This window comes from Camelus dromedarius, chromosome 19 (genome assembly GCF_036321535.1).
Source record: "Camelus dromedarius isolate mCamDro1 chromosome 19, mCamDro1.pat, whole genome shotgun sequence".
NCBI classification, from domain to species: domain Eukaryota; kingdom Metazoa; phylum Chordata; class Mammalia; order Artiodactyla; family Camelidae; genus Camelus; species Camelus dromedarius.
This window is the reverse complement of record NC_087454.1, coordinates 37,922,880-37,948,043: the sequence shown is the minus strand read 5'-3', so window position 1 is coordinate 37,948,043 and position 25,164 is coordinate 37,922,880. Positions and strand designations below refer to the sequence as shown.

At 41.2% G+C, this 25,164-nt stretch overlaps 1 long non-coding RNA gene across 1 annotated transcript in view; it reads right to left on the bottom strand.

Moving 5' to 3' along the window:
* The window catches only part of LOC116147601 (uncharacterized), a 59,075-nt gene extending 34,185 nt beyond the window's left edge, over positions 1-24,890 (bottom strand). The window contains exon 1 of the long non-coding RNA XR_004131135.2: positions 24,459-24,890. This is a non-coding gene — a long non-coding RNA (uncharacterized LOC116147601). The remainder of the gene's footprint in view (positions 1-24,458) is intronic.
* Positions 24,891-25,164: the final 274 nt, after the last annotated feature.

Genomic DNA, 25,164 nt, shown 5'->3' with positions numbered 1-25,164 from the left:
TATAAAATCAAAAAACACTGCCATCCAAGGAAGTGTTTACCCTGGGGGAAGGCAAATTAATATAAATGAACTTACCTTGCTAGTTTCCCAGAATACTGATCCTTAGCACTCATTCATCGGCTATTAGACAATCCCATTGCTATTGAAAAATCTTAACAGGAAGAGAAATGTCCCACTGTGAATAATGTGGCCCAATTTAACTAGCCTTTACTGAGTACACACCTGTGAAAAGCTACCACACCAGGGCCTTAGATTTTCAAAGATAAGCCAAGCTTGGCCCTATCTGCAGAGCCTCCAATATGGCCCCATGTTTTGTTCATCCCATCATTGGAGCAATTCCAGCCTGTTGACACCTGGCACAAACACCACTTCAGGTACTAGGTTCTGGGATTCATATAACCCACTCCTCAGCCTCCAGCACACCCACGTGTATCAAATTCCAATCCCTGAACTCATCCTTTTCTTTCCTCTCATCATCCAGTGACACCACAGGAGCAGCCAGCCCATCTCACGAGACCCACTGATTTGCCAAAAACGTTCGAAATATACATACACAATCACCTAGATCCTTGATTCCTAGAAATGGTTGGTTAAGAGCATCCAGTGGTGACATTTTTCATATGTCTACTGCCAGATCAAGGCTCAGACTGTCAGTGATTTCTTAACTACCAGAAATCATCATTATCATCTTTAAAACTAATCAGATTAGAGTCAATTTTCAGAACCAATTCAGAAAACTCATCCTTCAAAGTCTGTTCCTCTAGAAATACTCTTGGTACCAAAATTGTATTAAGCAAGATTCTCCAGAAAACAGAACCAACAGGAGATGAGAGGTAGATTAGATAGATAGATAGGTAGATAGATAGACAGACAGACAGACAGACAGACAGACAGACAGACAGATTGATAATAGACAGACAGGATGTATGGATAGATGGATGGATGGATGGATAGATAGATAGATAGATAGATAGATAGATAGATAGATAGATAGATAGGCAGACAGACAGACAGATAGGATGGATGGATGGATGGATGGATGGATGGATGGATGGATGAATGGATAGCTCTCTTACTTCGCTTTTGTTCTAGTTAAGCCTTCAAGGGATTGAACAAGGCCCATCCACCTTGGGGAAGGTCATCTACATGTAGTACAGGCTACCAATCCAAAGGTTAATCTTACCCAGAAACACGCTTAACAAACACAGTCTGAATAATGTCCAAACAAATATCTGGGTCCCCCACGGCCTAGTTAAGTTGACACATAAAATTTAACTCTCACAAAAATTTTAGGTTAATCCAAGTTAGAAATTACCAGTTTCTGCCATCTCTGTGTTCTCTTCTCCAAAGACCAGCACAGCAGGAAGTCCCCAAATGTTAATATTACTAAAATAATTTCAGGTTGAATTAAAATCAGGTCAAGCAATAATTCTGAACGCCAAATGTGCAGTATGTGGGGTCAGGAGCCAACACTTCTGTGCTGATAAAATTCTACAACAAAAACAAACATGGTGGCATTTTCCCTTGAACCTGAGGTTTTACACCATCTCTGCTCAACTATATATAACACTTTAATATGGCATCAAGAGGTGCGTCTCTCAGGGAGACTGTGCTGCCCGGTTTCACTGCAAATGAGTCTTTGCTTTGCCTTTTCTGATGGCTGATTCTCTTCCTCACCATTCTAGAAGCTCCTTGAGTACCTTACTCAGTTTTAATCACCTTTAAATTCGCAATATCCTAACCAGAGCCTGGCACACACTAAATGCAAAATTAAACCATTTCACAGCTCTTATGTATATAAAATGTATGTGCATAAATATACACACATGTATACATATATATATAATTAAAACAGTTTTTTACCTGTGGCACGTACCATCTGCCTTATGCGTTATGGACGTGCCCTTATACATGGTGTTAGATTACACACTGCCTCGTCATTGGCTTCCCAGTTATCGTTAAGGATTTCCTGTCTCTCACATGAGTAAGTTCTTCAAATGTCAAGGATCACGACTTCCTCTTTTTGAATCATGTTTATGAGCTAAAACGATACGAAAATGAATCTATGCATGTATACGCATGACTGGGACATGATGCTGTACACCAGAAATTGACACATTGTAACTGACTGTACCTCAATAAAAAATTAAACACACGAGCTGAAACGGAAACTGCTCAATAAAAGCTGATGAGTCATACACCTTTGTATTCCCGCTTGAATAAATGAAAGACAAAATTGACTGCCAAGCCCTCCGATGTACTCAGTGTCTGGTTTCCCTAAGGGAGGGGTGGGAGGGGCATCTCCTGACTAGCAATAAAGTTACTTCACATCAAGAAGCCGAAACACTCATCTGGTCTCTTCTTCATTTTACATTTTAGATCAACATAAACAACAGCGTTCTTGGAAATGGTATTCTTTAAAGCACTGCTCACTCAAAGCAACTCTCAGTTATTCAGAAACTAATTATTCAGGGGGTGTAACCCAAGAATGTGATATTTATCTCACTGAGGGGGATCAAATGCAAGGGCACTAGAGAGATGCCACCCTTGTAGCCTTCTTGAAAAAATTATTTGAAGACAAACAGAGAGAAGAAGTATAATTAACAACTCAAGAACAGGAAAGTAGGCATCAGAGGAGAGGCAGTGGATGTGGAGAACAGCTAAAATGAGATATCTGAGTAGCTGTAAATCTGGTTATAAAACTAGAGACAGGGGGAGGGTACAGCTCACTGGTAAAGTGTATGCTTAGCATGCACGAGGTCCTGGCTTCAATCCCCAGTGCCTCTGTCAAAATAAATAAATAAATATAAATAAGTAAACCTAATTACCTTCAAAAAAAGGTAATAAAGTTAAAAATGTTAAAATATATATGTATTTTTTAAACTAGAAGCAAATGTCAAAATGAGACGTTTTCTTGGTGAAAAAGTCTTAATAATAAGATAGATCTGAACTGATTTTATTAACCAACGCTGGGTAATGAGGAAAAAAATGGAAATCCTCTTAAATAAAGAGTGTTTACCATTTTATTGTTCATTTTGACAGTTATGGAACATGTTCATGGCACTTTAGAAAAAAAAAATTTTAAATAATCATATATAAGATGAAAAGCAAGATACACAGTTTCCAAAACACTGAAGAAGATTAAAGTAAAGAAACAGTTTATTTATTCACTTATTAGATATCTTTGGAGTGTTCAGGCTTGCTGGCTCTGCTCTGGTTTGAGGGTTTACAGTATAGGGCTTTGCAGTCAAGAGACCAAGTGGTAGGTGATGTCTCTCAAATTGGGTCTAAAAATGAGTTAGAAAAAATATGGACAGGAGCTTTGGCAGAGCCCAGAGGAAAGGTGATTAGGATCTGGCTGTGAAAATGGGGGGGAAAAAAAAAGAAAAAAAAAGAGGCAGATATTTTTAAATGTTATCCAAGAATAGATGCTTGCTCTCTGCACCTTCTGCATTTAGATTCATAGAGATACAAAAAGGTCACAGGACTGGTACCCAATAGCAACAAGACTGTATCTCCATTTTTCTGTTTCCATTCTAAGTTTAAGGAAAGGAATCAGTGAATATAAGATCAGGAACATTTTTGCATTCCATCAGACTCACAGGGACGGTATTTCTATTTTTTTTTTTTCCCAAACTGGGCTCCTTTATTTTAATAGTCTTGACAGACTGGAGTGTCCTTTATAAGTAGGCACACTTAGGGGGTGGGAAGGGATAAGTTTGGAAGTTTGAGATTTGCAAAAGTTGACCACTATATATAAAAATAGATTAAAAATCAAGTTTCTTCTGTAGAGCACAGGGACCGATATTCAATATCTTGTAATAACTTTTAATGAAAAAGAATATGAAAACAAATCTATGTACGTGTATGCATGACTGGGACATTGTGCCGTACACCAGAAATTGACACATTGTAACACACTGTAACTGACTACATGTCAATTTAAAAAAAAAAAAAAGTAGGTACTCTGGATCCTCTTCGGCTCCATTCAGCCTTTGTTTTCCAACACAGATGCCAAACTGAAACGGTTTTTATAGACGTTAATTATTTCTGCCACGTATCAAAGGTTACAGGCTTCCTTGGAAGGGATAGTTTAGGGACATGTTATTTGTCTCCAAGGTAATTTTTTTTAGCTTCAGCAGAATGTCCAGGCAATCTGTACTGTATTCTAATAAGCCATCTAGGACACTTGTCAAGTCCTTTTCTTTCTGAGACATAACTTTTAAAGGCAAATATCTGACCCCGTTTACATACAGCACCCCAATTTTTTAAATATTTCAGCTCTTTTTTTTTTTTTTTTTTTTTTGTCCCAGTCTGCCCTCACGCCCAACAATATGAAGAATCTGCACAACAGGTGGCTGGCTTATTGATGTGCCTTGGAAGTTTAAATGCCTGCTTTGGTTCTCCAGAAAGAAACAACGAGCTATCTTTCTGAAAGACAACAGAACACATAAAAGAAACTAATGAAAAGAACACGATGGTGCCCCAGAGGTGCCTAATACATCGCGAATTCTGTTATAAATACAATCTGATCATTTTTTGTTTCTTTCAGACGCATCCACCAAGCTTGTCTCTCATTTTGCTGCAGGAAATTCTTTACTGACAATGAATTGGAGAAGTGATTCTTTTCCCCAAATGATGGCTTTGTGTTTCTGGAAAGATGACTTTCAACATGCAAATTGGATGCATCAGAAATCATTCTGATGCAAGACCAGAGCTTCTCAACTCTTTACAATTTCAACATGAGTCTGTTGCCCAAAGGAAAACATCAAACACAGCAAAGCTGGAGAAAGAGAGCAAGTGCTCTAAACAGCTTAGAAATTCCTCCCTGCCCAATGAACTGTTTTTATTAAAGACAATTTTTTTTCCAATTTTGAATAGATGTTTCTAAAAACGGATGAAAGCTGAGAAGGCAAGAGGAAAGAAGTTGACACACTTGTAACCACTGTGGTATCCAGACTCCGACAACAGAATGGAAACAATGAATCAGGAAAGATACTGCTGACAGAATCATGATAGCAAGTAATTACACGGTGTTTACTGTGTACCAGCCACTACTGTAAGCCCTTTAGGTATAGCAACTCATTTAATCTTCACAAGAGGAAGTCTCATTTCCATTTTACAGATGAAGAAGTTGAGCCACAAAAAAAGATTGGATAAGTTGCCCAAGTAAGGGAGTCAGGATTTAAACACAGGCAGCTCTGGTTCCAGATTCCAGGGTCTATCTGTCACCATGCAACTCTGCCTAAAACAGCCAGCTTAGGGTCACTAAAGATGTCCCGTGGGTCTGAAAGAAATCACTGGACTGTTTTCTCCAGACAACAAGAGGGAGGAGAGACTACATCCTTCCTTACCTTTCAGATGTCTTCACAGTTTCTTACGGGAGTGAAAGAAATGTTTCCCAGGGTAACTGGTGCCAAGGAAGTGATTAAAAACAGCGACACTGACTACAGCTCCACAAATCATCTTCCAGAAATTCCATAAAAAGCACAGCAGTGGTCTGTTTCAACCATCCCTCCTACCATGTTAATAGACCAAGCTGTTGAGATACATTCCTTGCAAGCTTTTACTGCAAAATTAGGTTTACAGTCAATGTGTCTGGGGGAGAAAAGCCAACAGAGAACATCCCTGTGTTTTGGTGATAAATGTATTTTGTTATGATATGTTAGCGGGTAGAGAGCTCTCCAAACTGGAAAGCCCACCAAAAGTGTGGGTCCTTGCCTGCCTTTTGAGAAAGAATTCTCAGCAGAGGCAGAGGCGGAGGGGCAAAGTGAAAGGCACAATGCTTTATTGTTCGAAAGAGGAAAAGGAAAGAAAGGTGCTTGACTGGGGAGCAGTCAGCCAAGAGAGTCAGTCAACACAGCTCCAGTCCCCGATCGGGCCATGTGGGTTTCTGCCATCATGTCCTCATTCTCTATCATCTTTATCACCAGCTGCTTAAACCTGCTCTTTTATGACTCAGGGAGGCCTGGGAGACTTCTGAGCCCAGCATCACACCAGACTTATCACTCATAAGGTAATTTTGTTCTCACAAAGATAGCTTGCCTGTTGTTCTCAGCTTGCATTCAGGAAGAGACACACAGGTAGCCATCACCTTTCCCAAGCTCATGAGGTGGTTAAGTATCAAACTGAAGTCCAGCCCGTGGTCCTCTGACAGCATCGCCCAAGTTCTTTCCACCCCAGGACCTGCCTCCCTTTACCCCTCCCTGGACACAGAAACCAGCTGGCAGTTCCCTTCCTGGGGCCCAGGTGAGATGGAGGCTACAAAGATGCTGGCAGGCGGAGGCGGTCTGGGCACCGGCATCAAGCACTGTGTGGCACCAGGGCTGCACCGCTCTGCTCCACGCTGTTTGTACCCAAGGAAGGAGTGAGGTTTTGTATTGGCGGTAATTGGATTACCGTTCAGAAGTATTCAGCATCTTCCCCTACTTTCGGGGAGGCGGAAGGGGCTGTTCAGCTTAACTAATGTTCAGTTTGGTCGTGTGACTCCCTTTGGTCAACTTCCATCGTTAGCAGACTTGATATTAGTGGATTTGACACAATTAGAGATCTCGGGTGTCCTCACATGGTTGGGTTCATTCTGTGTGGCTTCCATCATCACCCTGAGAAGAATATGGTCCAGCCTGGAGATGAGAGACACGTGGACCCCCTAGGGTGTAGCCAGGATCAAGAGTGAACCATGTTATTTTGAGCTACTGAGATTTGGGGGTGGTTTTTATGCAGTAACAGCTGAGTGACTCACCATTTTAGACCAAGAGTCTAACTCACAGATTTACCCCAAAAACTTGCCTTTAACTCCAGCCATTTCATAATACCAGATTTCCCATTGTAGGCTGATGGTCTAAGGCTCTGGGCCACTTTTCTCACATACTAACCTTGCCATAGAGGTTATTTAAAATAAAGATTAAATTAGATAGATAGATAGATAGACAGACAGACAGACAGACAGACAGACACAATAAAGTTGGAGGCAAGGTGGTAGTGAGCTTTGTGTATATGCTTATGTGTGTGTGGTTTTAACAAAAACTGCAGCGTCTACACAAAGTCTGCCTTGTTTTTGTGAATAACACCCTTCACTTGACCAGTTTTAGGAACCACACTTGCTGACACTGAATATATTGATGATATTTCTGGGAAGAAATGTTTAATTGACATAGAGCTTTCCTGAACTTAAAAAACACATTGAAAATGATAATAGCTAGTGAATTTTTATTCCTTGCATCTACAGAACACCTTCCCAACAGAGAGCTCGGGTGGTTATTTAGTTCCCTCTTGGTCCTTAGATGGACTTTATAATAGAAAGTCATTTTCGAGTCGAGGCCAATACATGATGTAGGAATATCCAGGGAACCTGTGGGACAATTACTTTCCTGTTTGCCTCTTTTTATGATTCTTTGCCAATCTGATGTTATTTCTCCAAAAAAAGCTAGAGAAAAATCTACTTCCTTCACATAATGGTAAACAGGCTGAACCTCACAGTGTGTTTATTTTTCCTTTTACTGCAGTTCCACCAGACTCATCTATGTCTTCAATCCATGTTACAAATTTTAAAATCGCTGACTAAGGACTGTCATTACTCAGTCTCCCCTCCCTCTCCCTTTTGGATGGAGAACTTACTAAAGTGTCATCTACAGGGAATTTTCATGGTTGGAGAACATTCTTGTGATGAAGAAGAATATTTTAAAACCATTTAGGAAAAATCTATTCCAATCACGGCTGTGTTTGTTCTCAGATATGCAAATATTGCATCTTGTCATATTTGTGGGATGAACAGGTGAAACAAAGGAAGCAAAAACTTGATGAAGGTAATGCTGGCCTGGCCCTCTTCTCAGCCAGGTGCCAGCTGCTACCCACTGAACAGTGACCCGTCTCCTTCATTCGTTATTTCTTGCCATCCATCCTTCTGTAATTGCCAATATTTCACTCCAGGCTTTCAGCTGGGCCAGACAACATCTGTCAGTGTTTTACATTGTACACAGGCAGCTCAAAAAAAAATTAATCTGATTTTTACAGAGCTAACACCATAGCAGTTACAGGGGTAACTGCATATCATTTATGCCACAGCAAATTTATGTTTTCTTAAAACTATGGGTTTAAACTACAGGGCAAAAAAGTCCTCAAAACATTTCTTTCTTATTCTTTACTTTTATCTCACACAGAGCAATAGTGATCCTATTTAAAGTACAATGACCAGTTCATCATGAAAGCATTGTTTAAAGACTTGAAAGATTTTTTGAATTAATTTATTTTTAACACCTTTATTGTGGTATGACTCCTGTACAGTAAACTACATATATCTCAGATGTACAACTGGATGGATTTTGATAGATGTCTACATCCATGAAACCACCACCACAGTCAAGACAGCTCACATTTCCATCACTCCCCAAGAGGTGCAAATTTTGAATTTCCAACTTACCCTTACCCATCCCCATCACCCACTGGAAACCATAAATTTGTTCTGTATGCTGCAGGTCAGTTTCTGTTTTGTAGATGAGTTCACTTGTGTCTTTTTTTAGATTCCACGTATAAGTGATATGGTGATTTCTCTTTCTGGCTGACATCACTTAGAATGATGATCTCCAGGTCCATTCATACTGCTGCAAATGGCATTATTTTATTCTTTTTTGTGGCTGAGTAGTATTCATGTGTGTGTGTGTGTGTGTGTGTGTGTGTGTGTGTGTGTGTGTGTGTGTGTGTGTATACACCACATCTTATTTATCCAGTCACCAGTCAATGGACATTTGGGTTGTTTCCATGTCTTGGCTATTGTAAATAGTGCTGTGAACATTGGGGTCCATGTGTCTTTTTAAATTATATTTTCCTCCAGATATATGCTCAGGAGTGAGATTGCTGGAGTATATGATAAGTCTATTTCTAGTTTTTCCCGCCATAGTGGCTGTGCCAATTTACATTCCCACCAGCAGTGTAGGAGGGTTCCCTTTTCTCCACACCTTCTTCAGCATTTATCATTTGTGGACTTTTTAATGTTGGCCATTCTGATCGGTATGAGGTGATACCTCATTGTAGTTTTGATTTGCATCACTCTAACAATTAGTGATGTTGAGCATCTTTTTGTGTGCTTGTTGGCCATCTGGATGTTAAAGGCATAAAGATTTTTAAAGGTTTGTTTAAAAGTTTCTCTACAATATTTCTTTTAAAAAAAATAGCTGCTCTTTCTAAGAAGACAGTGTGTCACTATGATGAAATGTAAAGGATACTTGCTCCAAGGTCAAAAGACTTCAGCTGCTATCCTTGGTCGGCTCAAAGTTTTGATTTGGAGTAAGGTGCTACCTTTTCTAAATGTCGGTTTCCTCTTTTATAATATAAAAGTAATATTACTATGTCATCAAAATAAAATTGTAGGGAGTATGAAATGATAGAATGCCCAGGACTCATCTAATTTATGTTCAAATGGCATCAGAAGTTTTTAAACGTCAGTTTAAAAATAAAGAATGAGGCGGGAGGGTATAGCTCAGTGGTAGAGCCCATGCTTAGCATGGACAAGGTCCTGGGTTCCGTCCCCAGTACCTCCATAAATAAATAAACAAACAAATAAACCGAATTACCTCCTCCCCCCAAAATAAAAATAAAGAATGAAAAAAGATAATGATTAACTTAAAATTAGCGATACTCAGTGCTCAGATATACCATCCCATTTTAAGGACAGTTTAATAAAAGTACTGGGTCTCCGAATAGAATTTTGGAGTTCATCGTTTGAGAAATCCTTATAGGGGCGTGGTAAGCTGAGAAATGACCCCCTCCTCAAAAAAATAAAAAAAGATATCCATGTTCTAATTTTTGCAACTTACGAATGTTACCTTATATGAACCAAAATTGGCCTTTGCAGATCTGATTAAGCTGAAGATCTCCTGATGGGGAGATTACCCTGGATCACCAGGATGGGCCTTGAATGCAGCCACAAGCACCCCTGTTAGGGGGAGGCAGAGGAGGGTCGCCTGTGGGAAGGAGGCAGTGTGACACGGGGACAGCTGGAACTAACTCAGCCCCAAGCCAAGGGGTGCTGGCAGCCACCAGGAGCTGGGAGAGGCCAGGAAAAGGAAGTCCTCCCTGGGGACCCCCGAGGAAGCGCAGCTCTGCTGACACTGCGGTCTTGGTGGGTGAAACTGATTCCAGACTGAGAAGAGAATACGTTTCTGTTGTTTTCAGCCCCTCCATTTGTGGTGATTTGCTGTAGTGGACTCAGGAAACGCACACAGACACTCGAGCCCTGCACCTACTACAGCTCTTTGTATAGAAGGCAGGACAGATCTGCTTAATACAAAATGTCGCTTCTTAATCAGTAAGTCATGCAAAGCGACAGGCAGAGGGCAGGTGCACGTTAAGTGTAAGTCTTTGCTCTTAAACTCTGTGAAAAGGTGGCAGAACAAGGTTCTGTCAAATGGCTACGTTGTACTGAGGGTTCAGCAGATTCCAACTCCTGTTTTACATGTTTTATTGGCATTAACTTGATGTCATCTTCATATTAATGCTCTCATCCCATTTTTCCAATAAGGACATCCAGACTCAGAGAGGTTATGTAACTTGCCCCGGCCACACAGTAATTCACAAATCTGGAACTCTCATCCAGAGGCCACTTTTTATCCCTCATACAACACTGGGTCCCAGTGTAACAAAGCAAGACACAAAGGCAATTCTCAAGGGAGTTGCAGGCACAACGCATCAAGATAGAAACTATGTGGCTACATTATCGACTTATGTATTATGTAATACCCGTGGGTTTCTGCCCAGAAAAGATCACATGTACTCAGGTTCCTCTTAGGCGCTCATTCAGCACAGAGCTACGTGGTTAACGGTGCAGCCCCACCTCTCCCAGGGAGTCCAGACGCAGAGACACGGGATCTGTCCAGAGCCCCATATTTTAAAGCCTTAACCAAAGTGGCCTGAAACTTGTCCCTTGTCAGTGTAGTTGACAGTGTCTTTCACTCATCCAATCAACAGATGGTTATGGAGCGCTGATTACATGAAGAGTGAGGTCTCGGAGCTCCTGCAGGTGGTGCAAAGGCGAACAATACACACCTCCTGCCCTGAAGGAACTGACAGAGTGGCAAGCCACGCGGGCTGCAATTCTGTGCTCACAAAGCACCTAATGATCGTGCGTCTAAAATCCACTGGGCTCTCCCTGCTTACCGGAGACCGTGGTGAGATCAGTTTTACTTGGTGCCATTGGAGATACTTTTATTTTTAAGCCTTGCTGGAGGTCTCATTTCCATCATAAACAGAGTTTTCCCTTGGAATATTTAGAACGGTATTTTAAGGACAGCTGCTCTAAGGTAGGCTGGTCCTATCGTGCATTCTGCCTACGGGCGCTGAGCTGTGAAAGTGACCGGGCGAAATCACGAATGCGCGTCCTCCTGTTCACAAACCGGTTCAGATCCTGTGTTCCTCCTGGAAGAGCTGGGACATGAGCAGCATCTAAAGCAGAGTCCTCTCCTGCACTGCCTGGGAGTCTTCAGATCTTGAGATAATAAAGAGAAGCTTCCTGTACTGTTCCCATGTAAAAGAGAGAGGGCTGACATCTCAATTTTTTTTTCATGACAGTCTGATTCCTCTTTCTCAGAGCCATGCCAGAAAACCTTGACCTGTTTTTCTGAAACAGGTTGCATCCGTTAAGATCTTGTTTTACTTAAAATGTGGAAACAGTCCATCCTAAGCCTGGAGGGAAGGAAAATGCACTTGACCTCCAGAGGTCATCTTTTACCCAACTTTAGAATCTTTACTCCCCATGTTCCAAAATATTCTTAAGAGAAACTAAGACAATGATTGCGTGCAATTTTTATGTAATTGGAGAATCTCATCTCTGAAGTGTGATTCCAATTTTCAAGATATTAAAGCGTATCAATTAATGAACACCAACACAAACATTTTCTTCTCTCAAATTCTGCATGCCCATGCAGAGGGATTTTTAACTGAGAGACTTTTTGTGACCTTGCATCCTGAACAAGTCTAGCAGCAGCAGTCTTTCTTGATGGACCACCATGAGTTTCTCTTATTTAAGGTCAAGGATTCACAGCTGTCTGTTATATGCCTTGAAAAGATGTATCAATATGTGGGAAACGAATAACGTACAATCTTTGCACCTGCCCACAAAAAATAACTGTGAACACTGCATTATATGAGGACACTGTGCTCAATGCCTTCAATATGTAGCCTTTTTCCAAACTCCTACTATGTGCCAGGTACTGTTTTATGTGCTTTAAATGTATTGTTTCCAACTCCCCCTCAGACATGACTGAGAGAGAGAGATACTATGGTCCCCGGTTTATAGATGGGATTCTGAGAGGTCCCATGATCAGTATGTTGCAAGGTTTAAACTCTGTCCTGTGACTCCAGCGCTCCTGCTGTCTCCCCAGGTGGTGAGCGGCACCAGGCAGAAGTGCCACATGAACCCATCTGGGAGTTTTTCCCAAGCCCATCGGGGGAAGTCCTGCAAATCCGAATGAAATTTACCGAGCGTGGACGGAAGGAAAACGTTTCCTTTGTCTCTCGTAAGGTCACTGACTGGTTCTGAAAATTAAACTGACGAAGACAGACTCCTGGGAGGAAGACAGACAGATGTATGGAATATAGGTTTTACATGATAAGGAAATTACGTAAGAAAATGAAGACCTGAAAAGACAGACCTGAATATTTTTATGCTGGATTTGAGGGGCTCAGTCATGGGAGAATGTGACAGGTTAAGGAGTTGGAGGTAATGTAGTGGGGAAGGGGGAACTTAGCAAGGCTTGTTTGTAAGGATTCTTCTGGGTGTCCCTTTGTCTTCAGAGACAAGGATGCTCCCTCCCTCCAGGTACAGGGAGGGCACCTCTCACAGGAGGGCTGTCTGACCAGGACAGAAGGGCAGAGTGACCTTCCTGCTTCTACTGTTTTCTCAGCCTCCTGTAGCTTAAAATATTCCATATGCCGAGATGCCATATTTGAGGGGAAGCGTGCCCGAACCCCACCACATGGAAGGTAAATCAGTGGAAGTATACCAATTGCAGAGATACAGTTGATTAAAAAAATAATAATAATAAAAAGGAGGTCGACCAGATGCTGTCTATACTTAGGCAACGTGAGACATTTGTGGAAGTCAATGCAGTCCATTGGCCAGAACTCTCCAAAACCAACTGGAAAGTTCATGCATCCATCCACGCATGCCCACTCATACATCCACCCACGCACTTGCCTGTATCACACACGTATATTTACAACCCATCCTTCCCATCCTTAATCGCTAGTCACAGAGATGGAAGGAAACACATGAAATGGACCACAGTTAGCTCTCCCCACCCCCACCCGCACGCCCACACCCAGGCTGTGTATCTTGGCAGAATCTCCTGGGCCCTCGAACACAGAGGTGCAGAAGTCCTGAGCTCCTAGGTCACCGCAAAGATCTACCCTAGAAATGGCACTGGCTTTTTTCAGGACCAGTGGAGGGGCCCCTGGTGACTCTTCTCATCGGAATGACATGGAAGTGTTCAGTCTCAGGTCCATCCATGCACTCACTTGACCTTCTCTCATCTCCAAGTGAGATTGTTAATGCCTGGGGACAAACATGAGCCTTCACTGAGGTGCTGAGGTACGTAAACGTGACAAGCCCCGTGTCTCGGCCAGGAGGGACGCGCAATAAATTAAAACAAAGTACCTGCAAGGACGCTGCAATTCTTCCAAGTGATCCTCAGAATTTCTGGGGGTTTTTTGGGGGTTTTTTTTTCAGTGGAGGTGCTGGAGATTGAACCCAGGACCTCCTGCGTGCTAAGCATGCGCTCTACCCCTGAGCTATAGAATTTCTACTAACTCCAAAGCTTAATCAGCCTTAGGAGAAAGCAGCAGGTTAGTTCAAGATAATTTTGGAGGTGCTGGAAAGGCTCCCCACCTCCCACGATCTCCCCCATTGCCTTTAATCCCTCCTAAAGGCTCATCCCTTTGAGTTCTAAAGCCTCTGGGGTCTTTAGAAGACTCCTATTAAGACACGTCTGCCTCTGGGAACTCTGCGGGCGGACGTGTGGAGACAATGCCTACCAGCGGGCGTTTCTGCTGTGACGGTCAGCAAAAACTATCCCTCTCCAGGAACAAGCGCAGGACTTGTGCCCCGGGGTGACCGGGGAGCCTGGCGCTGAGCGGTGTGCAGAGAGAGGAACAGAGACCAACCTCGCGGATTTCACGGTGTTGCCCGAGGCCAGCCCTGCTAAGGTGCTGTCATAAAGACACCTCGCTGACAACGTCAGAGCCCGCGGCAGGCTGCGGTGCGCCTGGCACCGCCGTCGGGCGGCGAGTCAGTTACCGCCTCAGCGCGCGGAATGCTGCCCCGCAGAGGGAAGGACGGACGGCAATTCCCTCTGCTGGCTGTGAGGAGCACAGCTCACGCCAAAGGAGCTGTCTTACACCCTCGTGCAGTCTGACTCTGTAATGTCTGCCTTTTACTGGTGCACTGGAAGCTGAATCTTAAGTCACGGTATTTCTCCTATGGGTCCCCCAAAAGACGCAGGTTCTAACATTTTTATAACAACTGTCAATTTCCTATTCTAACCAGGCATTTTACCCAAATGCTTTCAAATTCTAACAAAAACTTGCAAGCTAAGTATTATTACACCTAGTTTGCAGTTGACATTGAGGGTAGAAACATACATGTCCAGATCACAAAAATGCCAAGGAACAGAGCTTGAATTTGATGACAGGTCCAGGCACATCCCAACACACACCCTCTCCCACCGCCAAGGGGGATCCTGCATTCTTGTTATTTATCCTGCTGATCGTCTTCGCCATCGTCGTCAGACCAGAACGGAGGGTCTACAGGTCGTCAAGAAACCACAGCCCAGAGAAGTAGCTCCTCAGAGGAGACACGGGCTGAATAGATATCATGACAAGACGACTCACAGTTCAAGACCACACGTGTTACTGCTTAAGGGACAACACCAACAATAATGGCTCCAGAACTTTTTGGTCAATAACATCTCTGAAGATCAGAATAAAGGAAATAAAGACAATCTTCTTAGCACCCATTAAAATGTTGTAGAAGGTTCTTAACCTAGACACTATTCATGCCTTGGGTTGCGTAATTCTTTGTTGGGGGCTGGGGAGTGTCTGTCCTGTGTATTGAAAGACGTTTAGTGTGTCCCGAGCCTTGACCCATTCAATGCCAGGAGCAGCCCCCATTTGTGACAATCAAAACTGTCCCAGGCCATTGTCAAATGTCCCCCGGGAGAGCAAAATCACTCTAGTTGAAAACCTGCTGTACAAAAATACTTAGAAACACAAAAAGTTTCATAGTATATTATTTTTAAGGGAAATAGCTACAAAATAAAATGCAATATATAATCTAGCTTCATTTTTTTGAAAAAATATAAATATATACAAAAATACGGAACTTTAAGAGCATCAAAATGTTGAAGTGGTCAGCTGGCGGTAGAATAATAGGCTATTTTTGTTTTATTTTTTGTGTATTTTCTGGATTTTCCACATTCACTACAACGTACAAAAGTGTCTTTTGCAGCAGATTCTGACAGCACAGGAATTGTAGGCATGCATTTTACATCTGCATTGTAAGACAACAGGGAAACTTGTCTAACTCTGAACTCAAGACAAAAGGAAAGGGAGAAAAAAGTATCCCCTGATACATTTAAACTCCAGATTTGTAAGTCACACAATTTTTTAATTTTTTTAAACCGAAGTATAGTTAGTTACAACGTGTCCATTTCTGGTGCATAGCACAATGTCCCAGTCATGCATATACATACATATGTTTGCTTTCGTATTCTTTTTCATTAAAGGTTATTACCAGGTATTGGATATAGTTACTTTTGTGGTCTGGGGAACTCTAAACTGAGAAATTCCCACAAAAATCAGTCTTGGATCTGTGCTGCCCCTGGGTCATATAGTACCTGGAATTGCAGAACTGCCCTGGAGGAATTCTCCTGCATCTCAGGCTGCCATGGGAGATTTCCACCAAAAAAGAAAAGCAACAAACAAATCTCCCCTAAAGGGAGTCACAATCATTTGGAGACAAACCCACCACGGGGAAGAGTCAGTAGACGCAAACAAGAGGTTGGATCCGCAAGACCACGAAGTCCCTGAAGGACCCTCTGACAGAGGATGTGAAAACAACGTGTGTAAGACAAGATAAGACAAGAAATTAACCACCCTGCCTCAGAAGGTAACATTGTGGAAATAAATACGTAATCAGTAACTGTCCAGGAAAAATCAAAGGGAGCTTCAGGAAACAAAATCTACAGCTGAAAAGGAAATTAGAGAGCTGAAGAGACAGGTCTGAAAAAAGTACTGCAGCCCAGAGGTGGAGATTATAAAAGACAAGCTGAAAATCATGGAAAACTAACTAAGAAAGTCCAATATTTTTTAAGTAGGAGCTTCCAGAAGAAGAGAATTGAATGAAAGGGAGAGAGGCAATATTTAAAGAGCTGAGAATTTTCCAGACTTGACTACATCTATGAATTCTCAGGTTCAAGAAGCTCTAAATGAAGAAGGTAAAAATCCACAGCCATACACACAGCAGTGAACTGATGAAACATGAAAGATGTAACAGAAACTAGATTGATGGCCAGTTACACAAAAACAACCGTAGACTTTGGAAGGCAATGGGGAAATAACTTCAAAATGTTATGAAAAATAACTGTCAGCCAAGTATTTTATTTCTGGATAAATATTATTCAACAGGGAACACACACACACAAAAATTGAGGTGAAGACTTAAGAGAATTCATCAAGTCACAACTAGAGAAAGACAAATATCATATTACTTACACATGGAATCTAAAAAAATGACACAAATGCACTTATTTACAAAACAGAAGGTGACTCCCAGATACAGAAAACAAACTTGTGTTTACCAAAAGGGGAAGAAGAGGAAGGATAAACTAGGAGTTTGGGATTAGCCAATACACACTACTGTATATAAAATAAGTAAACAACAAGGACCTACTGTAGAGTACAGGGAACCACATTCAGTATCTTGTAATAATCCATAACGGAAAAGAATCTGAAAAAGAATGTATATATTTACAACTGAATCACTATTCTGTGCACCAGAAAAGAACACAACATTGTAAATCAACTATACTTCAATTTTAAAAATAAAATAAAATAAATTTTTAAAAAGTCACAACCATCCACATTTACTGAAAGGACTACTAAAAAAAATGTCATTTTAAAAGAAGGGAACTGAAGCCAAAGTGCAAAGTGCAAGAAAGAGCAGTGAAATTGGTGGATGTGTTTTTGTGTAAACAACAATAATCGCTAACAAGGAAATGAAAGTAAGACAGAACCACAATAGTGCACCATTTCTCTAAAGAGAACATGCACAATTATTGACCCTTAAAATGATACCATGTCTCAGGCTTGCTTCAAAATGTCCAATGAGGAGGGAGGGTATAGCTCAGCGGTAGAGCGTGTGCTTAGCATGCATGAAGTCCTGGGTTCAATCCCCAGTACCTCCATCTAAAAAAAAATTCAAATAAAATAAGATGTCCAATGACAAGTGGGAGGGATGGGGAGATGAAGAGATACAGATGGAACAGAATGGGAGTAATTCAATAATTATTGAAGCCGCGTGAAGCGCACATGGAATTTATTACACATTTCTCTATGCTTTTGCGAATATGTGGAAATTCCATTTTGAAAATAATTAGGAAATTGAAATATGAGGTGAAAAAGGGAAAACTCCACTCTTTGTCTAATTAGGTAATAAAACAAGAGCGTTTGGATTAGGGAAACACTGACTAGTAGCCCAAATGTGACCACTTGTCACTCTAAGTGACTTACTCAAAAGAAGTAAATATATAAAGTTCCATCATAGTTTTATACATAACAGAAAAGTCAGCTTAGCAGTTAGCACAATCAATGGGGGATATGTGGGTAAAGAAAATGTATACAAAGCTGGCATATTTAAGCTAGTTTTCTCATCACATATACTTGAAGAATTTATTTAACTTTTGTCGACCAAGTTGATTATTTTAATTGGACAGCTTAGTTTTAAAAGCTGGTCAAATACTTGGATTAACTTGCTGTTCACATTGCATTTCTTAGGCTTCCTTTTTCTCTCTTGTTTCAAACTCTAAACACTGAATAAACCAAATTGGCAGCCTTGTAGGTGGGCAAAACATTAATCTTTATACGAGACCGACACAGAATGTATGACTTACATTTGCCGACATTCTCTACTGACTTTCTAAATCAGCTCTGCATGTGCATTTTGAGGGAATCTCATATTACAGTCTCTCTTTTTATACCACGTAACTGCCCAAAAGCTTGCATGTCCCATCAAATAACATCCTTCATAAAAACTCAATTTCATCGAAAAACAATACAAAGCCTTCAGCAACTGTCTCTCTTAGACTTTTGTCAGAATAAGAACTTGGCCCTAAAAGCCAGTTGTATGTTTCTCCTGAAACTCGACTAATGTACAAATCATATTTTTCTGTTCTGTAAAAGCAATAATCCAGCTAGAACACTGGGAAAAAGCAAGAGTTACTACTTTAGCAAGGCCAGCAGCTGCGTTAGAACAAAGCTTGCCAGGCGAAGTGAAATGCTGTTTGTTTGTTGTTGAATATGCGTGGAAAAAAATTGTCAGGGAATAATCACATTTTCTAATAGGTTTGATTTGCATTTGCATTTATAACTCAATAACAGCTCCTGGATATGTTTCAATGTTGTGCTGGTAAGATTTTTTTTTTAAAAAACCCTTCAAAATTACCAGAGAAATTTGTACTTGGCATTCAAGTCTCATTTCTCCTGTCTCATTAAGCAAAAATCAATAGGCTTTTGCCCAAAGTTTCTCCTTTACCCTTAAATTCTCCAGTGAATACAAACATGCTTTTTACTGGATAAAGGAGATGTTAATGAAATTTTTCCAGCTTTGCAATCTATTGAAATCCCTGCAATTCATTTTATGGTCTAAAACCATACTGCTGTGGTTTCTGTAAACGAGAAGCAGAGAACATATTTTTTTTAACACAATAGCACTTTAACCTAGAATGACATATTTAAAGCGTGTCCCTTATTTGGGGTATTAAGAGAAAATGGAGAGGGGAGGGAAAGGAATCATTTGCAGTTACTTGAATACATCTATTTGTAAAGAATAAAATAAGGCATTTAGCTGAGACTCATTTATAGAAGCTTAATACTCTTTCCACTTCTGTTCTTCATCTCGCTCTTATTTCCCCTGATTGAGAATTGGGTTAAGTTACAAGGAGATCAGCCAATATTTGGCCATGAAATTAGGTTCAGGGTGAGGGAAATTTTCTCTGAGCTAGAAAAGATTCTCTACAAGTTGTTGGACAGACACACAATGGAACAGCTAGAAAAAGTATGTTGTTTATGACGGGAATCGAATGAGGAGACGTGTATTGTATAAACTAGGGTTAAGCAAAATTTTACACATAAAAAACACAGTTGGAAGAACTTACTGAATCATAGCAATCCCACTTCTGGGTATATATCTGGGAACTCTAATTTGAAAAGATACATGCACCCCAATGTTCATAGCAGCACTATATACAATAGCCAAGAAATGGAAGCAACCAAAATGTCCATCGACAGATGACTGGATAAAGAAGCTGTGGTATATTTACACAATGGAATACTACACAGCCATAAAAAATAAAATAATGCCATTTGCAGCAACATGGATGGACCTAGAGATCATCATTCTAAATGAAGTAAGCCAGAAAGAGAAAGAAACACACCATATGATATCACTCATATGTGGAATCTAAAAAGAAGAAAAAAAGGACACTATGAACTCATCTACAAAACAGAAACAGACTCACAGACATAGTAAACAATCTTATGGTTACCGGGGAAAGTGGGTGCGAAGGAATAAATTGGGAGTTTGAAATTTGCAAATGTTGGTCACTATATATAAAAATAGAGTTTTATAAAAAGCTTTTTCTGTATAGTACAGGGAAATATGTTCAATATCTTATAAGAAACTTTAATGAAAAAATATGAAAACAAATATCTGTATGTATATGCATGACTGGGACATGATGCTGTGCACCAGAATTTGACACATTGTAACTGACTATACTTCAATTAAAAAGAAAAAAAGAAGAATTTACTGAATCCACAGTTTACAGTCTGGTGGCATCAGGCTGTCACCTGGAGGGATAACCAAGACCGCAGGCTGGTGACGCACAAGAGGGCTGGGATTTTGTATTTCTCACCAAGCACCCCAGGGAATGATGGCACTGACCAACGTCGGAGAGCTGCTGTGCTGTGATATCTCGAACTGGTCACTAATGTCCCATAAAGTGAGTGTTCTTTCCAACATGATTTGAAACACTTAAAGGAGAAAAGAACCTCATATTCTTCTTCCCCCATACCCTTCCACCCCATTAATTATGAATACTGGAATCCTCTTGTATCGGTTCTTTGCAATTCCATGATTCTTGATAAATTAAGTTAGGGGGTCTGTTTCTGTTTTGTAGATAAGTTCATTTGTGTCCTTCAGGGGATAAAGGAGGTGGGAAGTGATAAATTAGGAATTTGAAAATTGCACCTCTTGGATTTCCAGTCAAGATGGCGGAGTGGTAGGACCACGAGCTCACCTCTCCTTGCAACTACAGCAAAACCACAACTGAATGCTAAACAATCATCGAAAAAAGACTGGAAGCCAGCAAAAAAGATCTTCTGCAACTGGAAACATAAAGAGAGAACCACAGCAGGACGGTAGGAGGGGCGTGCTTGTGATATAATTGGGCCCCATGCCCCCTGGTGGGCGACCCACAAGCTGAAGATTTGTTAAGCCTCAGAGGCACTCCCACAGGAGTGAGAGCTCTAAGCCCACGTCAGGCTCCCCAGCTCGGGTCCCGGCATTGACAAGAGAAGGAGACCCCAGGACGTCTGGTTCTGTAGCTCAGGGGGGCTTGGTTCTGGAAGCCTCACAGGACTGAGGGAAATGGAGGCTCCATTCACTCGGGAAGCGTACACGGAAACTCACATGCACCAGGTCCAAGGGCAGAGGCAGCGATCTCATAAGAACCTGGGCCAGACCTGCCTGCTGGATTTGGAAGGTCTTCTGGGGCTGTGGGGGACGGATGAGGCTCACTCAGGGGACATAAAAGCTAGTGGCGGACATTCCGGGTGTGTTCATCTACATGAGATTTCCTGCAGGCTGACATCTTGATTGGATCATTAGCACCAAGACCCAGCCCCACCCAATAGCCTGTAGAGAAGCCTCAGGCCAAACAAATAGAGGGTGGGAACACAGCCCCACCCATCAGCAGACTTCTTGAGCCACAGAGGCCTCTAGACACAGCCCTGCCCACCAGAAGTCCAGGAACAAGCCTCACCCAGCAGTGGGCAGGCACCAGCTCCTCCTGCCAGGAAGCCTGCATAAGCCTCTAATACAGCCCCATCCACCAGGGCAGATACTAGAAATAAGAAAACAACAATCCCAAAGCCTGTGAAAGGAGTCCGCAAACACATAGAAAGACGGACGATATGAGGCGGCAGAGGAGTATCTCCCAGGCCAAGGCACAAGGTAAAATCCCAGAAGAAGAAATACGTGATGAGGAGATAGGCAATTTATCTGAGAAAGAGTTTAAAGTAATGATGGCCAAGACGTTCAGAGAACTCAAGAGGAGTGTAGATGCACAGGGCGAAGTTTTTAGCAAAGAGTTGGAAAAGATAAAGAATACCCAAACTGAGTTGAAGAATAAAATCACTGAAATGAATAACACACTAGAAGGAACCAAGAACAGACTAAAAGAGGCAGAAGAACAGTGAGCTGGAAGACAGATGAGTGGAAATCACTACTTCAGAACAGAAAAAAAAGGAAAAAGAATGAAAAGGAATGAGGATAGTCTAAGAGAACTCTGGGACAACGTGAAGCACTCTAATATTCACATTATAGGAGCCCCAGAAAGAGAAGAGAGAGAGAGAGGACTTGAGAAATTTTGGGAGAGATAATAACCGAAAACATCCCCAACTTGGGAAAGGAAACAGTCACCCACGTCCTGGAAGCACGGAGAGTCCCACACAGAATCAGCCCAAAGAGGAACACGTCAAGGCACATAGTCATCAAACGGACAATTAAGGATAAGGAGAAAATATTAAAATTAGCAAGAGAAAAGCAATGAATAACATACAAGGCAGCTCCCATAAAGTCATCAGCTGATTTTTCAGCAGAAACTCTACAGGCCAGAAGGGAGGGACACAATATATTTAAAGTGATGCAAGGGGGAAACTTATAATCAAGAATACTCTATCCAGCAAGGCTCTCGTTCAGACTTGATGGAGAAATCAAAAGCTTCACAGATAAACAAGAGCTAAAAGATTTCAGCACCACCAAACCAGCTTTACAACAAGTATTAAAGGAACTTCTCTAGTCATCAAACCATAAGAAAAGAGAACGAAAAGAAGAAAGAGGGGAAAAAAAAGAGAGAGAGAGAGACCTACAAAAGAGTGCTGTGGCTGTTCAGGGTCTTTTGTGGTCCCTTTTAAATTGTGAAATTGTTTGTTCTAGCTCTGTGAGGAATGTCTTGAGTGTTTTGATGGGAGTTGCATTGGATCTGTGGGTTGCTCTGGGCAGTGTGGCCATTTCGATAGTGTGGATTCCTCCAATCTAGGAGCACAAGAAATCTTTCCATTTCTTTGTGTCATTTCGGTTTTCAGAGTATAGGTAACCTCCTTGGTTAAGTTTATTTCTGGGTGTTTTGTTGTTTTTGATGTAATGGAAATGTCTCTGTCAGTTATAAAATTCTGGTTTTTGAGGTGAAAAAAAAGTAAATGAAAGGCCACAAAAGGCAAAATATCCTTCTTTTTTATGGGTGAGTTGTATTCCATTTCATATATATATATATATATATATACTGCATCTCCATTATCTATTCAACTATTGATGGGCACTTAGGATGCTTCCATATCTTGGCAATTGTAAATAATGTTGTTGTTAATAGCAGGGTGTATGTATCTTTTAGCGTTAATTCTTATTTTGTAGTTGACTATTCCTTTGATAACTATTTAAGTTTAAAAAGCTAAATCTCTAAACATTCTTAGAAACAATGAACAGTACACATATATAAATTTAAAGATATATGTGCAGTTAAAAAAAATCTATTAAGCCATGAAAGACATAGAAGAAACTTAAAAGACATATTACTAAATGAAAGAAGCCAGTCTGAAAAGGCTACAATCTGTACGATTCCAACGAAATGACATTCTGGAAAAGGCACAGCTACAAAAGCCATAAAAAGATCGTGGTTCCCAGGGGTCTGGGGAGAGGGAGGGAGGGAGAGATGAACAGATGGAGCACAAGGGACTTTTAGGGCAATGAAATTATTCTGTGTGATGCTATAGTGGCGGCTGCATGTCATCATGCAAATGTCAAAACCCATAGAATGTATAACATCAAGAGTGAACTCTAATGTAAACTATGGGGGAAAAAAAAAGAACTAATTTCTGAGTCAAACTAATGCTAAAGGGTTTGGAAGAAAAGTAGAAACCGTCAGGGGAGGCACAGAAGGAAAGGGCAGTCAGTTCATAAAAAAAAAAGCCAACAACAAAAACAATTATAAAAATGGAAGAATGTATTGAACTGGAATCTGTATCATGGAAGCATTTCAAAGAGAAAGAGAGTGACTGTGTCAAATGAAGCCGATAAAGAAAAGTGTGGAATGAGAAATCTTTTTTTGCTGTGATAGAATTGTTCTAAAATGGGGTTGTGAGGGAGACACAACTCTGCACATTACATACACAAAACCCAAACAATTTTGTATTTAAATGAGTGAATTTATGGCACATAAATTATACCTCAAGAAATCTCTTTCAAAACAAAGGAGTATTTAGCACATATCCACCCAACAGAGCTGCTCCCAGGTAATCATCTCACAGGGTAAATGAAAACAGATATTTAGAAAAAAGATGCATGCATATATACACAAAAATATGTATTAATAATAACCCACACTTGAACTAACCCAAATGTCCATTATTAAGAGAATGGATTAATATTTTGTGATATAATCTTACAAGGTCAAATTATTCAGCCCTACAAACAGAACGAATGGCATATTCAAATGAAAACATGTAGCTCTAAAAACATTACTTAAAGCAAAAGAGACAGATGTCAAAATATACATTGTGATTTTTTTCATTTTTATCAAGTTCGGCCACCATCAAACTGATGGGTACATGTCGTGAGAGTGTGTGTATTTCAATTGAAATGTGACAAAAGGTATATATTCTGTGTTAACGGATGTGATTCAAACATACGGTTCATACACTGACTTTTCCGATACTGTTGAGGGTTAGGAATTTGAAAGATTCGTGAAATCGTAAACTTTACATCGACATATTTCACTATTTTTTTTATTGTATACAGATATAAACACAAAAAGAAAGAGGTGAGAAAAAATTACCGTGAGACAATGATGGAGAAAATGACATTTTAGTCACAACCCTCTCCTCTGACAACCCCCCTTCCCCCCACCGACACTGACCTGGTAACTGACCAATCCAGGATGTCAGTTGCTGGCTGGGTTCCAGGTGGAATGTTGGGGTGTCCCCTGGGGATTGTTGTGGCTGGTGGCTCCACGGTAACTGGGCAGAGCCCTGGGTGGGCCAGTGCCATGGAGGGGCTGCTGTCCTCCGTGGAGCTTGGCTTTGGGCTGATCCTGAGGATGCTGAGTGCGGTCCTGGCTTCGCTGCTGCCCAAAGGCCTGTGTTCCCAGCTCATGTTGCAGAGCCTCCCCTGGGAGAAGGTGTTGAGTCCGCCTGTCCTTGCCTTATCGGTGGGTCTGTTATTCACTTTCAGACTTATTCAGCCTGTTAGAAGTCAGCTTAATAGAAGACATGAAAAGCAACTGGCAAAAACACTGGCTGCAAAGATCCAAGAGAAGTGCCACCTCATCGACCAGCTTTGTGTGGCTAAGCAGGAGTGTGCCAGGATGGAGACAACTCTACAGAACACCAGGCTAGAGAAGGAGCCGGTCAACATACCCAGCCTCGCTGACACCTACAGAAAGCTGATGACCCTCAACCTGAGTTCGAGGAAGGAGATCAGTCTTCTCATCCAAGACCTGAAGAGAGAGAGACCCCTGCAGTCTGTATGGGAAGAGATGGCGGAGATGCTAAAGGTGCTTAAGTCCCTGGAGGAGGTCACGAGAATCAGCACAGCACAAGGGGCTTTTATAAGCCAGCCAGGGA